Genomic DNA, 19,789 nt, shown 5'->3' with positions numbered 1-19,789 from the left:
ATGCTTCCCAGCGGGGAACAGTAATGCCCACTCTCAAAAGAAAGTGCACTGGCCAGACGCGGTGGCTCATGCTTGTAATTCCAACACTTTGGGAGGCCGAGGCGGGTGGGTCACCTGAGGTCAGGAGTTCAAGACCAGCCTGGCCAACATGGTGAAACCCCATCTCTACTAAAAATACAAAAATTAGGTGGGCATGGTGATACACACCTGTAATCCCAGCTACTCGAGAGGCTGAGGCAGGAGAATCGCTTGAACCTGGGAGGCAGAGGTTGCAGTGGCATGATCTCAGTTCACTGCAACCTCTGCCTCCGGGGTTCAAGCGATTCTCCTGCCTCAGCCTTTTGAGGTGACAAAGCAAGACCCCATCTCAAAAAGAAAAAAAAAATGAAAGTGCACAGATCCTGCCCTCCTTCCCTGCTGGGACTGGGACATTTCTATGGGCAGGGAAGTGAGGGAAGAAGAGGCAAGAACCCAAGTGTCACTTGTTCACGGAAAGCAAGAGAAGTCCCAATCAGCCCCAGTGCAAGACAGCTCTGCACAGGATGGGGTGCAGCTGGGCTGTCACGGCAACACCACACCTGGAGACCCTGGGGGCCACAGGGTATGGGACACACGCTCTTGGTGGAACCACTTCCCTTTAGCAACCAAAAAGGCAAACATAGCACGTGGGCAGAGGGGAGGTGTGCCAAGCAGAAAGTAGTGGTGACAGAGGCAGGGGTGCACAGGAGGGAATGGAAAGGTATCAGAACCACAGCAACAAGGGGACCTAGACACTTGGGAGGGTAGCCGTCAAGTCGGGCTCCTATTAGGGCTATACGTGGTGAGTCCCTGAACAGAGGGCAACTGAGTCCTACAGTCTGCTGCCCCCGTTTAATGGCCTCAATGGCCACAAAGGCTGGTGCAGCAGGGCTGAGCAGCCAGGCGCCCAATCCCCACCCCTTGTAATCCCCACCCCATCAGCTGTGGCAGCCCCCAGGGGCGGAGCTTGAAAGCTTGAGCTGCTCTTTTCAAAGGGCAAGGCAGACACAGACATGTGACATGGGCTCCCGGTGGCTGCCAGCAGAGGAGGTAAACACACATGGGAACACAGTGTCGCTGTTCCTGGGGCCTGGGCAGAGAAAGCCCTAACGTCGGGAAACCCTCTGGATTGCAAATCCACTGCAATGCCCTGCTGCCCTCCTATCTCCGCAGCAACACCTCACCAATCTACACTCTCTGGCTATTAAATGGCATTTTTTATTTTTTATTTTTTTGAGATGGAGTTTTGCTCTTGTCGCCCAGGCTGGAGTGCAATGGTGTGATCTCGGCTCACTGCAACCTCCACCTCCCGGGTTCAAGCGATTCTCCTGCCTCAGCCTGCTGAGTCGTTGGGATTACAGGTGCATGCCACCACGCCCAGCAAACTTTTGTAGTTTTTTTAGTAGAGACAGGGTTTCACCATGTTGTCCAGTCTGGTCTCAAATTCCTGACCTCAGGTGATCCACCCGCCTTGGCCTCCCAAAGTGCTGGGATTACAAAAGGGAGCTACTGCGCCAGGCCTAAATGGCATTTTATCATGACAAATTTTCTTTTTCTTTTTTTTTTGAGATGGAGTCTTGCTATGTTGCCCAGGCTGGAGTGCAGTGGCACGATCTCAGCTCACTGCAAGCTCCACCTCCTGGGTTTGCGCCATTCTCCTGCCTCAGCCTCCCGAGTAGCTGGGACAATAGGCACCAGCCACCACACCCGGCTAATTTTTTTGTATTTTTAGTAGAGACGGGGTTTCACTGTGTTAGCCAGGATGGTCTTGATCTCCTGGCCTCGTAGTCTGCCCGCCTTGGCCTCCCAAAGTACTGGGATTACAGGCGTGAGCCACCGCGCCCAGCCTATCACAACACATTTTCTACAGTGGTACTCTCTCCTCAGATCTTCACACTGCTTCCGGGGCATTACTTCAGCCTCACACCAGAGGATCACTGTCTCTTCCCAGTTCCAAGGAGCAACACAAACAAGAGGCATCGTGAGCAGACAGAAGGCTCTGGACACAGGGTGGCCCCATCCTCAGGCCCTCCTGGGAGGAACACTCAGCTTCCTCACAAGCCAGGAACAGGTCAGCTTCACAGCGGCCCCTGCGGCCTGAGTGGTTAGTGAAAACAAAAAGGGGGCACTCCTACCACACCCGCAAAGAGGGTGAAGGCAAGCACTTCAAGTTAGCGTGGCACTGAAGATCTTGATGGATGCACCCTCAAATGTCAGCAAGTGCACCAGGGGAGCAGCCGTTGGGAGAAGGACGCTGGCCTTTTTTATTTTTAAGAATGCATAAACTATTCTTGCAATCTAAAAAGGAAGTTGAGAGAAAAAGGGGAAAAAGCTGCAGTGATAACCTCAAAAGGCAGCTCAGTCCTTCTGGGGTGACCTTGTTTTCACAGAGCCCATCCTTATAGTAGGAATAGGCTTGTTTTCAAGATAGCCCAAACCCTATGGTAGGAGCCAACAAAGGCCAGGCTCTGCCATGCTGCTACCATGTGCTGACTGACACATCACCAAATGATGGGCCCTGTTTCTCATGCATCTGGCGTGCCAATGACAAGCATGGCCCTACTTCGAGAAGTCTTCCCAGCCTCCCTGTCCTGGGCCATTTCTCTCCAGACCCCTTCTGGGGTCCCTGAGAAGTCCCTCATATCTCTGTGGGTGTTTTCAGAAGCAGCACGCTTAGGTGGGCACCAGGGTGCCCTCCAAGTTCGCCATCCGGTGCAGAAGCCAGGCACAGGATCAAGTTCCCAGGACACTGCATGTGATTACACACACTGCAAAATGTAATCAGAATGACAGCCCACATGTGAAGACCAAGGAAGCACAAGGGGCTGGCAGCCCAGGCAGAGCTGAGAGCTGGTCACCTCAGCTCGGGGAAGGGCTATGGCCACCACACACCACAGCAGGCAGGGGCTTGGTCTGAGGGGCCTGCAGTCTGCGGACATGCAAGTAACACAAAGCTGTGTAGGGGCCCAAGAGGGTGGGGGCACCAAAGCACCCCCCCCCGGACCACCAGAGCACTAGGATCCTGTGGGAACAGAGGCTCTGCTGTGTCCATCTAACAACATGGTCACCCTCTCCAGCTGCCCCCAACCCACCCAACAGGACACAGATGCAGGAAAACTCCTAGGAGAGTGGCCCAGGAGTAGTAGAGGCACTGGGAGCGGGCCCTGGATCTGAATGACCTTGGGAATACCATCTGTCCCCTTAGCCTGAGTTTTCCTTGTGTGAGCAGGACTGGATCAATGAATGCTTGCCCCAAAAGGCTGCCCAAAGGCAAATGAGCTAGCCTTCCAAAGAGCTACTCAGCTACCCCTTACAGCTGCTGTCACATCTGCCTCATGGAAGAGGTCTCTGCCCCCAGAGTGGCAGCAAAACAGTGGTTAGCAGGTCTGGAGCCACACGACAGGCCTGGTCAGTGCAGACAGCCCTGGCCAGGACAGGGCATGTGACATTCCTGAAGAGGAAGGGGGCCTGAGGCCCAGGGACTTGTCCAAGGGCAGAAGGTTCACTCTAAAGCTTGTGGCCCAGCAGGAAGCCCAGGGAGCACAGAAGAGGTGCTGGGGGCAGGGAAGGTGGGGGGTCTCAGCAAACAGCCCTCTCTGTGCCCACTTCCCTAGAGGAAAATGGGCAAAGCCCAGGCTGCGGTGGGGCAAGGACTGCCCTGAGTGCAGCCCTGCCAGCCCCTACCTCTGATGTCTGGAGGTGGGGGTGGGGGATCTAACTACCCAAACCTCCCCAGGAAGGCCGCATTCGGGCGCAGGGATGACCCAGCACTTACTATCTACTCACACCCACAATAGCTGTCACCCTGCCGGCCCGCAGCAGGCCGCGGGTAGGGGACAGAGTGACTGGGCTCCAGAGCTGTCACTAATGCTGGCCAAGGCCGCGCAGCCCACCCATCCTGCAGGGACCACGCAGCACCCGGCCCTGTCAGTCTCAGCCTCCCGGCAGCTAGTCTGGTTCCCACCTGCCAGTGTCCCTCGCATCCCGTGTCAGCGGGGAGTATCAAAAACGCCCTCCAATAAGGCGCGGGGCATTTCGTCAGCCGGGATCGACGTGGTAGCCCCTGACCCAGCCGCCTGATTCTATACCATACCTCAGAAAGGGGAAACTGAGGCAGGGCGAGGCGGTGCGGCCAGCCCACCCACCTTCAAGCAGCCTAGCCCGGTCCGCGCACCCAGAGCCCGGTGCCCCCGAGCCCAGGCCGGCCAGGCCACGAGAGGAGTCGGCCAGCCCCGGAGCCGCGCACTCACCGCCTCCGCCGCCGCCGACTTCCGGGTGCCGCGCCCGCGCGCCACCGCAGCCAGCCCAGTCCCCGCCCGGCCCGAAGCCGGCGCGCTCACCATTGGGCCGCGCAGCGAGGGGCGGGGCGGCGCGCCGCATGCCGGAGTCCCGTTGGCTGCGAGCGCTGTCGCTCGGAGGCTGCAGACTCCTGGCGCCCCGCCCCCGGGGCTGCGCCATGGCTTGGAGCTGCGCGGGCGTCTGAGCGCTTCCCGATCCCGCGGCCTTCGGGTGCTCCGCGACTCCCTGCCTGCGGGGACGCCCTGGGAGGTTGCAGCCGCCCCTCAGCTCATGCCCTCATGGACACCATCTATCACCTGCCTACCCTGCGGCCTCTCTCGAAAGAGCTACAGGAATGCTCACTTCTGGAAGGGCCCCCTCAGACTGCGACCTGGTCTTCCCATCCTGTCCACTCAACCCCGCCTCTGGACCTGGCCATCCTCCCCCTGGCCATCCCTTCCTTCACTTTATGGCCTCCAGGTCGGCTCTTTCCTCCTTGATGTCCCTGCCATTCCCAGTATGGACCCCAGACCCTGGACTAGGCATTTGAGCACTATACCCTGCACACCCATCCCCTCCCCTACTTTCACCCCCCCACTGTAGCCTCTGAGCTCACATCCAGGTCCAGGCCCCAGTGACGAGGGGCTGGCCCAGCTTGACTTGTGCAGGGCGAGCAGGTGGACACTGACTGGGGCCCTCCCAACAGGACAGAGGCATGAGCTGGGACTCCTGCTCCAGTGGCCTCCGGGCTGTGCCTGGGCCTATGTGGCAGAAAGGTGGAGAGTCAAAGCCCAGAGGCCCATGCCCTGCCTCAAAGAGTGAGCACTCAAAAAACTATGACATGGATGACAAGGACGTTAGGGATAATGATAATGTGTAAAGCACTCTAAACCCAATGTCTGGGTCAGCAGTTGTTTCACCCCACTTGATAGATGTAAACACTGAGACTTGGAGGAGTTATGTCATTCAGTTGAAGTCAAAAAAGGTGGCAAGCATGAGAGGCCAGATTAGCTTCAACCTGCGTTGAAGACGTAGGTGCCCTGATGCCCTGCAGAAAACTGGGGCTCAGGGATGGGAAGAACCTGGCTGGTAATTAGCAAAGGCAAGAGTCTAACCTGGACCTACATGCAGACCCGTTGTGCTCCACACTTTTGCTGTCTTATCCGTGTTTCTCCTGGAATCCAACAGAACCTTTCACAACATGAGTAAACCAAGGACTCCAGATGTCCAGGGACTCATGGCTAGTGGGCTGCAGACCCAGCCAGACATGGTTGTCTCTTCCACCATCCAGCAGTGGGATCGTGTAGGGCTGGTACCAGTGATTTCCCTCTGAGCAGCCAAACCTATGCAATCTATAGGGCCAAGAGGTGGTGATGGTGGACAAGTGGGATCTGGGGCTTGGGGGTGATGGGCTCTGCCCTGGGGTTCATGGCAGCAGCTGCAGAGTGGGCTGCCCCAAAGCACCAGACCATGCACCTCAAAGCTGGACATGAGTTGACTAAGGTTTCCCTTTGCCCACAAAGAGGGATGCAGTAACATGTCAGATGGTGGTTTGCTTCCTGTTCTGTCATAGCTTGTGGCCTTGGGCCAACCCCACCCCCAGCCACACTTTTCCCAGCTAGACAGAGCCAGAGAAGACACTCTGATGTTCTTTGTTACCACTGACACTCCAGTCTGGATGACATGTGATGCCAGGAAACAGGTGACAGCAGATGAGATGGGTCTAGGGTGGGCACCTAAGCCCTGGGAGCTTGGGGCTGCAACAGGCTCACTGGCATCCAACCTCTAATTGCACATAAACTTAGATAGGAAGCTCACTACCTCCTGTGGCCACTCTTTTGGTTTCAACAGCTCCAACTGTTGAAAAGTTCTTCTTGATATCCAGCTGAAAGCATTTTCTCTCTGTGACTTTCCCTGTGGGCCCCACAGCTGTCCCTATGGAGCTAGGTGACAATATGAGAGAGGGAGGACACTGGGCTACTGGTCCCTGTGGTCTCCCTTGCTGTATTTTTCTTTCTTTTCTTTTTTTCTTTTTTTTGAGATGGAGTCTTGCTCTGTCTTCTAGGCTGCAGTGCAGTGGTTCAGTCTCAGCTCACTGCAACCTCCGCCTCCCAGGTTCAAGGGATCTCCTGCCTCAGCCTCCCAAGTAGCTGGGACTATGGGTGTCTACCACCATGCCCAGCTACCTTTTTTTGGTATTCTTTTAGTAGAGATGGGGTTTTGCTATGTTGGCCAGGCTGGTCTCAAACTCCTGACCTCTGGTGATTCGCCTGCCTTGGCCTCCCAAAGTGCTGGGATTACAGGCATGAGCCACTGCGCCCAGCCTCCCTGGCTGTGTTTCTGACCCCTGGCTGCAGCCTAATGGGCCAACTGCTGGACAGCAGTCCTTAGTCCTATTTGAATTGGTGCTGCCCCCACATCCTCTGACCTCAGCCAGTGATCCTGCCTGCCAAGGGCAGACAAGTCTCTGTAACCCTATGGGTGGTAGGGGTGGTGAAGAGGGGAGAGGTAGTCTCACTTGCACAGATGTTGGTGTATGGTTCTCTCTTTTGTGCTCTTTCAACAGAGGTCTGTCCAGTCCTTGCAAGTCTGGGGAGGGGGTGGTACAGGACTATGAGGTCACTGTGAGAAGAGGGGCTCCAGCAGAACCAGGGTCCAGTGGCCTTGGAGAGATGGCTGGGGACAGCTGGACTCATTATGTCTACTCCTAAATGGAGGAAACGACCCCTCAGCTACACAGTACCTGGGCCAGAATGTCACCATGGTGCTGCTCCAGAGGATGACAGCTACCTGGCTTGTGAGGGCCCCTATTCTAGGGACAGATACTTTATTCTGCCCTCCCAGAGCAGCAAGCAACAACCCTATGCCAGGAGGCCAACTGGCACATGAAGTGCCAGCTCCAATCGATTGATAGTAGCTGCCTGGCTCTGAAAGGTAGCTGGGATCGATTCACCATGCTGCCAGCACACAGATGGACCCAGCGGTGGCCCCAGCAGTGAGTCCTTGCCTTGGGCCATTTCATTTTCTTTGTCCTGGCCAAGGAATGATTGGGTGAACACACTGGACTCCCAATATGGGTGGAAAAGACAAGAGTGTCTGGTCACACCCCTCCACCACCCATGAGCACGGTTGTGGGCAGTTTGGTTCCCCAGGTGGCCTTGGGGAATGCAATGAGCTGAGGAACTGGTCATCTCCAGGTGCATCCAGGGCAGGAAAGGCTGACAGCATGCATGAGCCAGGGTCACTGGCCAAGAAGTCATCTTAGGACCTCCCCCTAGAAAAGCCCACTGGGCAGCATCCCTGCTGGTTCCCCCCACACCACAAGGTTACGCGGAGCTGGCGGGCGGAGGGTCATGGTCCCACTCATGTCAGGTACTCTCAATCTGGATAGGAAACGCAACCATGCTAATCTCAACAGGCAGTGAAGCCGCGTTTCTTTCTGACTCTAGGTAAGGTGGAGAAAATGGGACAGCAGTACGGGGGCCATAAACGCACAACTCCGCTTCCCCAGATGGAGAGCTGTGGGGCTGTGAGGATGCCAGGAGGAGGTAATAAGGAAAGGCGGCCCCATGGGGGACCTGAAAGATGGAACAAGCCTAAGAGGTCTCCACATCCAGGCCTGGTGGGGGAGGTGAGCCCCTGGTTTACCGAAGGGGTCCCTTCCTGCCCTCGGAAATAAGGCAGCCTACCTCCACGGCCGCCCCGCTCCGGGGGCCCAGGGGCGGTGAGGGTGAGAGAGTCCCCAGGGTCAGACGACTGTGTTCAAGCAAGTCAGAACCTCTCTGAGGCTGTTTCCCAACTATAAAATGGGGATAGTGGCAGAACTCTCCCTCGCGGTTAGCGTGAGAAATACAATTCGATGTCGACAGGAAGGCGCGGCGCGCACCGCGCAGCGCACAGCGAGTAGCAGGGGCTGAAGAAGGATACCTGTGAACTGGGGGTGGTAATGGAGGCTACGCGGCCGGAATCCGGGGAAGGGGCGCCGGCCCTACCAGTCCCTGCTCGGGGCTGGATGGTCGGGGGATGTTCTCGTAACTCGGCTGGGAGGAAGCGGCCCCGCTTACCCGGCCACCACCACCGCAAAGGTTCGGACAGGTGCCGGGGCCTCGGCCCCTCCGCGAGGGGGCCGGTCAGCCGCCGGGACTGACATCCCGAAGGCCCAATGGAGAGCCGTCATCTCCGCGCACCCGTCCAATCGGCGCCGGTTGCCGTGCCGCGCCGGGTCTCTCGGCCAATGGGAAAATTTGCGGTCAGATGGGGCGGGGCGGAGTCCCGCGTTGCCGGCCCGTCCCGCTTTGCACACGGGCCGCGTGAGGGCGGGAGGGCTGGCACAGGGTCTCGGGTTGCGTGCTGGGTCCAGAGGGAGGGGGCGGTCCCCGCACCGGCCTGAGTTGCGGCCCAGTGGACGGCGACCCTCGCCGCGCCCCGCCCTGAGAACGCCGCTCCCTGCGCGCCGAGGGACCCGGGGACGCCCTTCTGGGTCCGGGGCCGCGCTGCGGAGCCTTCCACGCTGCGCAGCCGCCCACGCTGCGCTCCAGGTAAGCTTGAGCCAGTGGGCGGGGTGCGGGACCCGGGGCTGGGGCCGCGGGTCGAAGCCGGGACTGGGGGCGGGGCTGCAGATCTGGGACGCGTTCCGGGCGGCGGTCCGGCCTGGGTCCTGTGCCCGGAGTCGAGATCAGGGCAAGGGTCTGGGCCGGGCTTCGGAGTCAATCTCCGCCCCACCCGCATCTTGTCCGTGCGCTCTGCGGCGCTGGAGACCTCGGGCCGGGGGAGGGGGCGGGTCTCTTTGTGCGCGGTCTCGGAGCCCTACTCGACCCGGCCGGGCGCCTTGCGTCGAGCTCTCCAGCTGAGCGTGGCCCGACCCCGCAGCCGTGTCAGCCCCGCTCGACGCTTGTCGCCTAGCTGCCAGGGCCCTGCGGCCACGGAAACTTTCCAGCGGCCCGAGGGGCGGCAGGCCGGGAACTTTCCTGGGGCAGCGCGCCGTCGGGAAACGCAGGGGCACCGACGGCCCGGAGGGATGTCCTCGCGCCGCGCTGCTCCTGCCGCCTCGGTGGTGAGCGAGGGCACGCCACCTGGATTCCCGGCCTGGGTCTCCCTCCCCACGTCGGCCTGCGCCCCCTCGGGGCCCGTGCAGAGCATGTCTTCTGCACTCTGGGAGCCTCTGCTCGGTTTGCTGGGGAGTCGCCCTGGGCAGATGGCCTGGGATCTCCAGCCTATTTTAATTTTTAAATAATTAAATATTGGCTGCTTATAAAATTTCACCGTTTCTTAGCTATGTGTAACGTAACATACTTAAAATGGAACCAAAGGACTTCAGCTCCCTTTCCCTACACCCAGGCATATTTAGAAATAAGGAAAATAAAGGTGCCCTGTGGGTGTTTTTTAAAGTAGGCTCTTCATGCTGCTAATAACCTCAGGTGGGTACCCACACCGCTGTGGGGGAAGCCTTCTCTATGGTATGGGCCAGCGGGGTGCAGTGGGAGCCTCCACCTCTCCTGACCTTAGCTTCTCTGGGTTAGCTGCCTTTACTTCTTCCTACTTCGTTACTACTGCCTTATCTGCCTTTGGTCTGGGATCCAGGCTGTGGTTAGAGGTCTGGTCCAAACAGGGCGGGTGTTACCTGTCTTGTACTCACTGTATTGGAGCTGAGATGGTGCTGAATGCAGGGGGCAGTCAGCGCTCTCTTGCCCAGTGTGCCATGCCAGTGGCCAGTCAGTTCCTGAGCAGGTGATCCAGGCCTTAGGTCAGGCCACAGTGTGAACCACAGCGTGTCTGGGAAGGCATTTCCCCCAGTCTTGCCGCATCCTGTCTACAATGTCTGCTCCCAATTGTCACCTGACCCCACCCTACCCCCATTTTGCGGTCCACCAGGGCCCAGCAGAGGACTGGGCACAGAACATTCGCTAAGGGACTCAAGTCCCAGCTGAGAGGGTAGTTGAGCACAGCCAAGCCAGCCCCTGCCCAGCTCTTGGCTGAGCTGCCCTGTCACATTTTTCTGCATAAACACAAGAACCTCCTGACCAAGGTGCTTCCTGGGAGAACAAGGTCTGACCTTCAGTCCTGCTAAATTTGAGCCTCCCCACCCACCACATCTGGGCTGCTGGGCTCCCATGTTTGCTCTGGCACCCCTTCCAGAGGTGGCCCTGCAGTGTGCTCCCTCCCTCTGCATCTCTGTGGCTCTGTGAGGGTAGGGTAGCACCCCTCCTTCTGTTTGTGCTACTAGGGATTCAGGGTGAGTTCACTGTGCTCCGTCACCCCAGGAGTCTGGCCTGGGGGAGCATGAGGCTGTCTGGAGTGAGGACAGGAGGAGCAGGAGCAGCAGGATCCCCAGTCTCTGGGAGGAGCAGCGAGCTCTGCGCATGGATGCCAGGCATCACCCTCTGTCTAGCCCATCTGTCGTGTTCCCCACCTGGCCCTGGCAGAGGGAGTGACAGGGTAGAGTTGGGATAGGGAGTCAGGGCCCACTCTGTAGATGGGGCCAGGAATGGAGGGTGGGAGTCCAGGGACAGCACTGCAGAGCACCAGGTGGGCCTTGGGGGTCCTGGGGACTTCCCTGATGGTGGCTTAGTCGTGGGGAGGTGTCTGTTCTTTTGCCACCAGCTTCAGTTAAGACCAGGATGAGGCCAGTCGTGGTGGCTCACGCCTGTAATCCCAACACTTTGGGAGGCCAAGGCAGGCGGATCACCTGAGGTCAAGAGTTAGGCACGAGCCTGGCCAACATGGCGAAACCCCGTCTCTACTAAAAATACAAAAATTAGCCAGTCATGGTGGCATGTGCCTGTAGTCCCAGCTACTTGGGAGGCTGATGCAGAATTGTTTGAACCAGGGAGGTGAGGTGAGGGTTACAGTGAGCCGAGATCACACCACTCTTCTCCAGCCTGGGTGATAGAGTGAGACTCTGTCTCAAAAAACAAACAAACAAAAAAAACCAGGATGGACTGGTCACGGTGGCTCTTGCCTGTAATCCCAACACTTTGGGAGGCCGAGGCAGGCAGGCAGATCACATGAGGTCAGGAGTTTGAGACCAGCCTGGCCAATATGGTGAAACCCTGTTTCTACTAAAAATACAAAAAAATTAGCTGGGCCTGGTGGCACATGCCTATAATCCCCGCTGCTGGGGAGACTGAGGCAGGAGGGTTGCCTGAACCCGGGAGGCAGAAGTTGCAGTGAGCCAAGATCGTGCCATCACACTCCAGCCTGGGTGACAGGGCGAGACTTCGTCTCAAAAAAAAAAAAACCCAGAAAAACCCAAGATGAAGTCTTGGGTTACTCTGAGGAGACACGGTATCAAGGATCCCTTAGTAGGCTTTCCTGGCTCAGGGGCTTCACATCTCGGCCTATTTCAGGTCAGGAAGATGACCCAGAGCTGGTGGATGCCTGGGGCCACAGAGTTCACCCCACCCCATAACCAGTTAGGCACAGGTCCTTCCCACTGCCCCTGCTGACTGAGGGACTGCCATCTCTTGCAAAGCAATGGGGAGCCGAGCGTGGCCACCAGAGGGCAGCTGGGACCGCCATGGCAGGCAAGACTGGCTCCACCCAGCTTCCTGCAGCAGACCAGGACCCTTCCCCAGACTACTGGCTTGGATGACCGGAGCTCAGCCTCTGAGCTGCCTGTGGAGGGCCTGGAGTTAGAGAGGAGCCAAGCAAGTCCCCTTGGTGCCCCTCACACACTTAGTGCAGACGGAAGGAGGCCTGAAGGCCAAATGGTGGGTGACCACACACAGGCTCAGTGGGGATAGTGAAAGACTAGCCCTGTGCCTATGTAGCCCCAAAAGTGCAGTGTCCTTCAAGTGTGTTTCCAGGGGCCTCCCAGGCCTTCCCAGGTGTGGGCTGTGTCTCAGTGTCCACAGTAGAAGTGGGCGTGTTCTCACTATGTGCCCAGAGTGGCAGCAGGCCTAGGAGAACACTGGGTTTTGCTGTAGTGGACACCATTGTCATTGAGCAGCAAGGACCTTCCCTGTCCAGTGGCCACGGGGCACTCCACGCACCTGCCTGCATTGGCTGTTACCAGGGCATGTTCTCAGCTACCTGCAGTCAGTGTCACTTCCCGCTCACAGAGCAGGAAGTGAGGAGACTTGGGGAGGTGGTGGCCTGCTGAGACCACATTTCAGGGAGTGCAGAATGAGCTCACCTGGGCTCCTCACTGCCTACCCAGCCCGGGCTGCATCCTCTATCCCAGTTCTGGGCCCAGTGTGTACCCATGGGAGCTGCCCCGTGCTGTCAGCCATCCAAGGGGCTGTAGCTTGCTAATCTGGCTTTGTGGCCTGGGCCAGGCTCATGCCCCAGTATGAGACCTCTCAACCCTTTGATTGGACCATGGATACCGTGCCAGAACCACAGGCCTTCCTAGGGCATCAGTGGGGTGTAGCCAGGGGCTGGCAGAGCCCCGTGGCCAGCCACTGGGTCTGGAGAGTTTAGTTGGGGGGCCCATGCCAGGCCATCCTCACTGGGGGAAAGGGCCCAATAAAGGGTGTGGTCGTCCCCCGGCCTTGAGGCAGCTGGTACTGGGTCCTTGGCCAGGCAGGTGACCTCAGGGCCTGCAGAGCAGCCTTGAAGTGGTACTCGGGGGGCTCCCCAAGGTGTGCACCCCCTACCTTTCCATATGATCCCATCACTAGTTCTGCCTTCACATCACTGTCCTGCCTGTCATCCCTCTGTCCGTCCACTGCCCAGAGCTCCCTTAGGTTGGCCACAGATGCTCTGCTCTGCCCCTGCCTGTACGATACTGCTGTGGCTAACGTACCCTTAGGAAGGAGACCTGCAGCTCTGGCTGCTCCTACCATCCAGCCTCCTGTGGTGCTGCTGTTCTCTGCTCCCACCCATCTTCTGGGGGAAGCCCTCTCCAGTGCCTCACTTGAACCCCTTCCCGGGGTCTCCTATTGGTTCTCCCATATGGTTGCAGGTTCTTGGCCTGGCTGGACCCCATGAGGTGGGAGGCCCATGAGTAAAGAGCCGTGTTCTTCTTTGGCCACACTTCCCCATCTGGGTGGGGGACTTTGGGAGGCCCTGGGGGCAGGAAGACCTGAGTTAAATCCTGGCCCAGCCACTGTCTGGCCTGGACCCAGTTTCTCCATGTGTAAAATGGGGTATATAGCCAACCTGAGGCACCTGGTAGTGTCAGTGAGATGATGGCTCACAGCCAGTGTGTCGTGAGTCTGTGGCACATGGTGACTCCTCGGGAGGGGCTGGTGCTTATCAGGGCTGATTTAAAAACGTCACATGGTTCTCTGTGGTTCAAAACCTATGTGAACACTTAAGCTAAAAGCAGAGGTTTCCTAGAAATGTCACACTCAGAGCAAAAGCTGGTTCCTAAGCCTCAGACCTTGGAGTAGGAGCAGCATCTCTTCTTGGGGACGCAGTGCTGGTGGGTGGGCTCCCAGCCGGGCCCGCCCCTCTCAGGCACATACACACACTCATATTCACATGCACACACATGCATATGCACATGTGCCTGGCTTGGTCCCTGGTTCTTCCCTGCCTCAGGCCCCGTGTCCCATCCCCCATGATCCCACCCTGAGGCGTAGCCTGTCGCCCACCCTCACTTGGACCCCTTCCCATGATGAAGAGGCTGTTGGGAGACAGGGAGACACACCATGGGGGCGCCAGAATGGACCATGACCACAAAGGACTATTGGGCAGAGCCCCAGAACCATCTAGAAAACACCGTAGAGCTGAGGGAGAGAGCTCTCATTACCCATGTCCCCCAGAGACGGCCTCCCGTCCGAGGCCCAGCCCTTCCCTGTCTGTCTGCGGTGTCCTGTTTTTCATTTTTACGACATGAACATTCTGGCAACATCCCCAGGCCTAGATATAACGAGAGGGAATGTGTCCCCGGGGCCATTGGCTGAGACAGGAAACCGCAGGGTCCTTCCCTGAGGAAGGCTGAAGGCTGTGTGAGCACAGGCACCCCTTTGTCTCCTGCTCCAGCCCATAAGCCTGAGCACCCCAGGCTTGAGTGCCAGGTCCCCCGTCCCAGACAAATGGTCATTCATACCTGGCCTCCGCTCCAGGGCCAGGAACCTGCCTGCTTCCCTGCCTTCCCTGTCCTGGAGACTGTTGGGGGCAGCTGCCTGCCTGGGAGGGCCCAGGATCTGTGTTGGCCTCAGGGAACCTCAGGAGAGGCACATGGCCTGGCCTACAAGGCAGGAGCAGACTCCAGGGAGGTAGAGCAGGTGCCTTGTGGAGCTATGAGCACCTACGTGGGCCAGCAGGGCGTGGGCCAGCAGGACCTGAGCCTGGCTACCCTGGGGTGGGAGTCCTCCTGCTGTGCTGTGTGTGATGGGGAAGACATCATTATCCGTCCACATTTCTGAAGGATCACGTTCCTGAAGGATGGTCAACAGCATTAGAAATGCTGACAAGGAACCCTGGCAGCCCAGTGTCAACTGCAGTCCTGGACACGTGGGGACAAGAAGGTACACATGAGTGTGTGGTTATGAGTCAGGAGCACCATGGGATGACCTTCAGGTCAGGCTTGACAAAGTCCTTCTTAGAGGACGGTCTGGGCTGGTGTACCTTTATCCAGCAGGGACTTACCAGCTGGATTGACCTCACTTGTGTCTTCTGGTTTCCCTGCAGGAGCCAGAGCCCACAGGGTGGGCATCAGGACATGCTGATCTCCCCTCAAGACAGGTGAGTGGCCTGGGTTTAGCTTGGGGACATCCTCTCCCACATGGACAGCAGAGTGTTTTTGTGGGCCTGGAGGGTGGGGGTGACAGGGATGGACTGTGGCCGTGGACATGGTGTGCTCCTGGTCCTTCTCACCCTGGGTGGGCACAGCTCCTGGGCTGGACAGGGTGGATGTGAGGGCCTCCTGCCTCCCAGCTTCAGGCCAGTTTGTTACTGGCCTGAATATGGACAGCAGCCACTGTTTTGATGTCTGGCTTTAGGGACAAGCCTGTTTGGGGCTGGCTGACTAGGTTGCTGGTTGGTGTTGGTTTGGACATTCACTGGGTCTGCTCTTCACCTGCCTTAGCTAGTATGCCAGCCGCAGTGGCATCCAGTATTGGCACAGCCATTCACTTGCCCCTGGGAGACTGGAGCCACAGGGACAGAGGATAGTCCTGGAGGCCAGGCACACAAAACTTTGTCTGAAAGGGTCAGAGAGTAATTCAATTTTGCAAGCCTTATGGTCTCTGTCACAGTTGCAGTGCTCTGCCATTGTAGGATGAAAATGGCTGCAGACAGCCCGTAACTGAATAGTCTGAACGGGCTCTGATCACAGCCATAGACCACGTGTACTGGCCCGTGGCCTCGGGTATTATCTGTGTTGGGGATTCCTCTGCTTATCATGGCTGCTAGCTCCAGTGGGACTGAGGCATAGTGCCCAGGTTGGAGCGTGGCAGGGTTGGAGGCTGAGTGGTCCATGTCCCCCAGGACCCTCTGAAGGGTGGTAAGGCATACCCTGCTCATAGCCACGCTAACAGGGTTTTGTCGTGATGGGTGCTATGCTATTCTGCAGAGTGGGTGATGACTTAAAAGAATGGCTCCTGGCCGTTCTTGTTCCTTCAGTCCCACCCTGGCCATTTGCCTGTCCCCCCAGAAAGCAGTCTCTGTGGGAGGCATGGCTGACAGCCCTGTGGTTTCTCAGTGACACTTAGTGCCCAGTGTGGAGGCGTGGCCCAACCAGTGCTGTGCTTAAGTGGTAGGGAGAAGGCCATGGCCTCCGGATGCCTGAGTGACCTGGGCTGAGGGCTCTAGGACAGAGGGGAGGGACAGGATGACTGACTCCTTGCCTGTTCCCAAGTCCTTGGGCGTGGAAAGTTGCCAGCTAGATCAGCCTAGTGGGAGCTGGGTCTGCTGCCTCCTGGCTGTGTGGGAGGATCAGCGTCTGCCCGAGAATGTCACTGCTCAGGACATTTGGCTATGCAGGGTCTTCTGGGTTGGGACAAAGAGGCTCAGGCAAGGTACTTGGGTTGCTTGTGGCATGGGGATGGGGCATCTTAGGGTGGCAAGAGGAGCTGTCCCACTGGCCTTAACTCCTCATAGGCCACCACACTTCAGGGAGGCCAGGTCAGCCAGATGCCAAACAACAGCCCTGGTAACAAGGCCCGCAGGAGGGTGGTTGGCTGGGCAGGTCCAAGGCTGCGCAGGCACACTTGCTCACTCTCCCTCCTGTTGCTTGCTCCTTTCTTGTCCCTCCTTTTCCCTCTCCCTTCCAGTTCTTGGTCTTCTCTGTGTTTCTCTGTGGCCCTCTCTGTGCCTCTTTCTCTGCCTTTCCCCATCTCCTGTCCTGCCCACCTGGAATGTGGTGATTGTTTATTCTGGTCTGCTGTGGTGATTGATTTGTCATGTCTGCTCTGGGTGCTGGTGTGGTGCTGGCCTGGGCAACCTGGGCCCTGGCTTGTGGCTGCCTGCTCTGCTGGGCCCTGAGGTGTGGTCCTGCCCACAGCAGGAGGGAGCCTCAGGGCTCAACTGGGACAGGGGCTGATATAAACACCCATGTGTTGCCATACTCAGCACCCACTCACCCAGCCTCATGCTGAGTCCTGGGCATCACAGACACATCAGGCCCAGCCCTTCCCCTGAGGAGCTCCCAGCCGGGTTGAGGAGACATGCAGAGAAACAACACAACAGACGGAGAAACCAGTGGCCAACTGTGGAGTTACAAGATGGTGATGAGTAGCAGGGCTCCCTTAGGAGGGGGAGCTGGGAGGGTGTGATGGGGTAGTGCACGCTGAGACCAGGCCTGGGTGAGAAGAGCTGGCGGGGACACAGATGCCCTGCCCTTTCCCATAGCTGACCAGCAGTGGTGTCCTGTCAGAGATCAGCACCAGCCTGGCCTCCTCCATCAGCCGCCATGTGCCTGCGGGGTGTTGCGGCTTCGTCTCCTGTGGCTGCCTGGCCCCCGTGCCGGGCTTTCTCTTGGGTTTTGATGGGTTTCTCAGCCGTTATGTGAGTCCTTATATATAAAAGATATTCATTCTTCACTCATTTTTCTGTCTGCTGTACATTTTTCTCACCCTTTTAATTTTCGTTTATTATCATTTTTGATGTCAAGAATGTTTCACATTTTGTGGTGAAGTCTGTTGGATTTTTCCCCATTTTTATTTTATTTTTTAAGTTTTATTTTTTATTATTATTTTTTGAGACAGAGTCTCGCTCTGTCCCCCAGGCTGGAGTGTAGTGGTGTGATCTCGGCTCACTGCAAGCTCCGCCTCCCGGGTTCACATCATTCTCCTGCCTCAGCCTCCCGTGTAGCTGGGATTACAGGCGCCCGCCACCACGCCCGGCTAATTTTTTGTATTTTTAGTGGAGACAGGGTTTCACCCTGTTAGCCAGGATGGTCTCGATCTCCTGACCTCGTGATCTGCCCGCCTCGGCCTCCCAAAGTGCTGGGATTACAGGCGTGAGCCACCACACCCGGCCTTTCTCCATTTTTAGATATTCCGTCACTCTGTGTAGTCACCCTCCCTAGCATATAGCCAGATAAACATGCACCTGTCTTTTCTTCTAGAAGGTATTTTTCCTTTAGTTTTGTACACAGGATTTAATCTGTCTGTCTTAGTCCATTTGGTGCTGCTGTATCAGAATACCTGAGACTGGCTAATTCCTGAAAAACAAAGACTTATTTCTAACAATTCTGGAGACGGGGAAGTCCAGGATTGAGGGGCCACATCTGGCGAGGGCCTTCTTGTCACTGCATACCCCAGGACCAGGAGGTGGCAGAAGGGCAGGAGCACAGGTGAGAGAGCGCTGAAGGAGGCAGAACCCGTCCTTTTATCAGGAACCTGCGCCCGAGATAACAAATCCACTTCCACAGTAACGGAATTAATCCATTCATGTGCAGAGCCCTTGTGACCTAAACATCTCTTAGAGGTCCCACTTTCAACACTGTTGTGTTGGGAATTAAGTTTCCAGCACATGGACTTTGGGCACACATTCAGCCCATAGCACCAACTAGTATTTATTCTGATGTGAACGGGCAGCAGTGATTTAACTTTGTTTTTACAGCTGCATCTGAACTATTTCCTTTTTGTTTGTTTGTTTTGTGACAGTCTCCCTCTGTCACCCAGGCTGGGGTGCAGTGGTGCATCATCAGCTCACTGCAATCTTCACCTCCCAGGTTCAAGCAATTCTCCTGCCTCAGCCTCCCGAGTAGCTGGGATTACAGGCGCCTGCCACCATCCCCGGTTTAATTTTTGTAATTTTTTTTTTTTTTTTTTAAATAGAGATGGGGTTTCGCCATGTTGGCCAGGCTGGTGTTGAACTCCTGACCTCAGGTGATCCTCCCACCTCAGCCTCCCAAAGTGCTGGGATTATAGGCATGAGCCACCGCGCCCAGCCTGAACTGTTTCTTGACTAGTGTCTTCTGTGATTAGAAAATGGAAACGCCCCAACGCCTTCGTGTCTTACAGTTTGTGGTTGCCGGTGTTGTAAAGATCGGGGTGGGGGGCCTCCTGGCTGTCGGTCTGCTGGCAGGTGTCCCAAGTATCCTGTGTGTGCCTCTAGGGGTTGTGTGTGGTCGTTCTCTGGGGGGGGGGGGTGTGGTTTCTTCTCCCTGGGACCTGTGTGGGACTCCCTGTGAGCTGGCACTGCTGGAGCAGGCTGGCTCCCCTGCGAGGGTTGTGGTGTGCCTGGGACCCATTTCCTGAGAGTAAGGCCTGGGCCCCCACAGCCACCTGGCCCTCTCTGTGGGTGCCTGGCCTTTCGATGCTGTATGCTAAGGTTGCGGACACTGCTGGGACCTCGGGGCCCACAGCCCCTGAGCCAGCCTGTGGTGAGGGGTGTGACTCTCCTGACGTCAGCTCACATGGCCTTTCTTTTTTTTTTTTTTTTTTTTTTTGAGACGGAGTCTCGCTCTGTCGCCCAGGCTGGAGTGCAGTGGCCGGATCTCAGCTCACTGCAAACTCCGCCTCCCGGTTTTACGCCGTTCTCCCGCCTCAGCCTCCCGAGTAGCTGGGACTACAGGCGCCAGCCACCTCGCCCAGCTAGTTTTTTGTATTTTTTAGTAGAGATGGGGTTTCACCATGTTAGCCAGGATGGTCTCTATCTCCTGACCTCGTAATCCACCCGTCTCGGCCTCCCAAAGTGCTGGGATTACAGGCTTGAGCCACCGCGCCCGGCCAACTCACATGGCCTTTCATGGGGAAGCAGGAGGGTGTCCCTTGCCCAGGCTGCTGGGAGGACTGGCCTCATCCTCGAGGGTCATGGGCTCCAATATCCTTGTGACCTGAGGCAGAGTTGTTACAGGAAAGGGGTCCTGATCCAAACCCCAAGAGAGGGTTCTTAGACCTTGCACAAGAAAGAATTCAGGGCGAGTCCACAGTGCAAAGTGAAAGCAAGTTTATTAAGAAAGTAAAGGAATAAAAGAATGGCTACTCCACAGACAGCAGCTCTGAGGGCTGCTGGTTGCCCATTTTTATGATGATTTTTTGATGATAATGCTAAACAAGAAGTGGATTATTCATGTCTCCCCTTTTTAGACTATACAGAGTAACTTCCTGACATTGCCATGGCATGTGTAAACTGTCATGGCGCTGGTGGGAGT

General features: G+C 57.0%; 2 protein-coding genes across 14 annotated transcripts in view; one reads left to right on the top strand and one right to left on the bottom strand.

Moving 5' to 3' along the window:
- The window catches only part of TANGO2 (transport and golgi organization 2 homolog), a 48,945-nt gene extending 44,614 nt beyond the window's left edge, over nt 1-4,331 (bottom strand). For 4 of the 10 annotated variants that reach the window (XR_004052707.1, XR_004052708.1, XM_030915043.1 and 1 more), the window contains exon 1: nt 4,164-4,280. The gene's annotated coding sequence lies outside the window, so the exon portion shown is untranslated. Of the gene's footprint in view, nt 1-4,111 lie in introns of all 10 variants that reach the window. The other 6 variants (XM_010388444.2, XM_010388442.2, XM_010388440.2 and 3 more) reach the window with 6 other exon arrangements.
- Nucleotides 4,332-8,588: 4,257 nt separating this feature from the next.
- The window catches only part of ARVCF (ARVCF delta catenin family member), a 56,256-nt gene continuing 45,055 nt past the window's right edge, over nt 8,589-19,789 (top strand). For 3 of the 4 annotated variants that reach the window (XM_010388447.2, XM_010388448.2, XM_010388446.2), the window contains exons 1-2: nt 8,589-8,834; nt 14,878-14,931. The gene's annotated coding sequence lies outside the window, so the exon portion shown is untranslated. The remainder of the gene's footprint in view (nt 8,835-14,877; nt 14,932-19,789) is intronic. The other variant, XM_010388449.2, reaches the window with a different exon arrangement.

The sequence above is a fragment of the Rhinopithecus roxellana genome, chromosome 13 (genome assembly GCF_007565055.1).
Source record: "Rhinopithecus roxellana isolate Shanxi Qingling chromosome 13, ASM756505v1, whole genome shotgun sequence".
Classification (NCBI taxonomy): domain Eukaryota; kingdom Metazoa; phylum Chordata; class Mammalia; order Primates; family Cercopithecidae; genus Rhinopithecus; species Rhinopithecus roxellana.
Note: the sequence above shows the minus strand (reverse complement) of the source record. Positions and strands in the feature narration are given on the sequence as shown.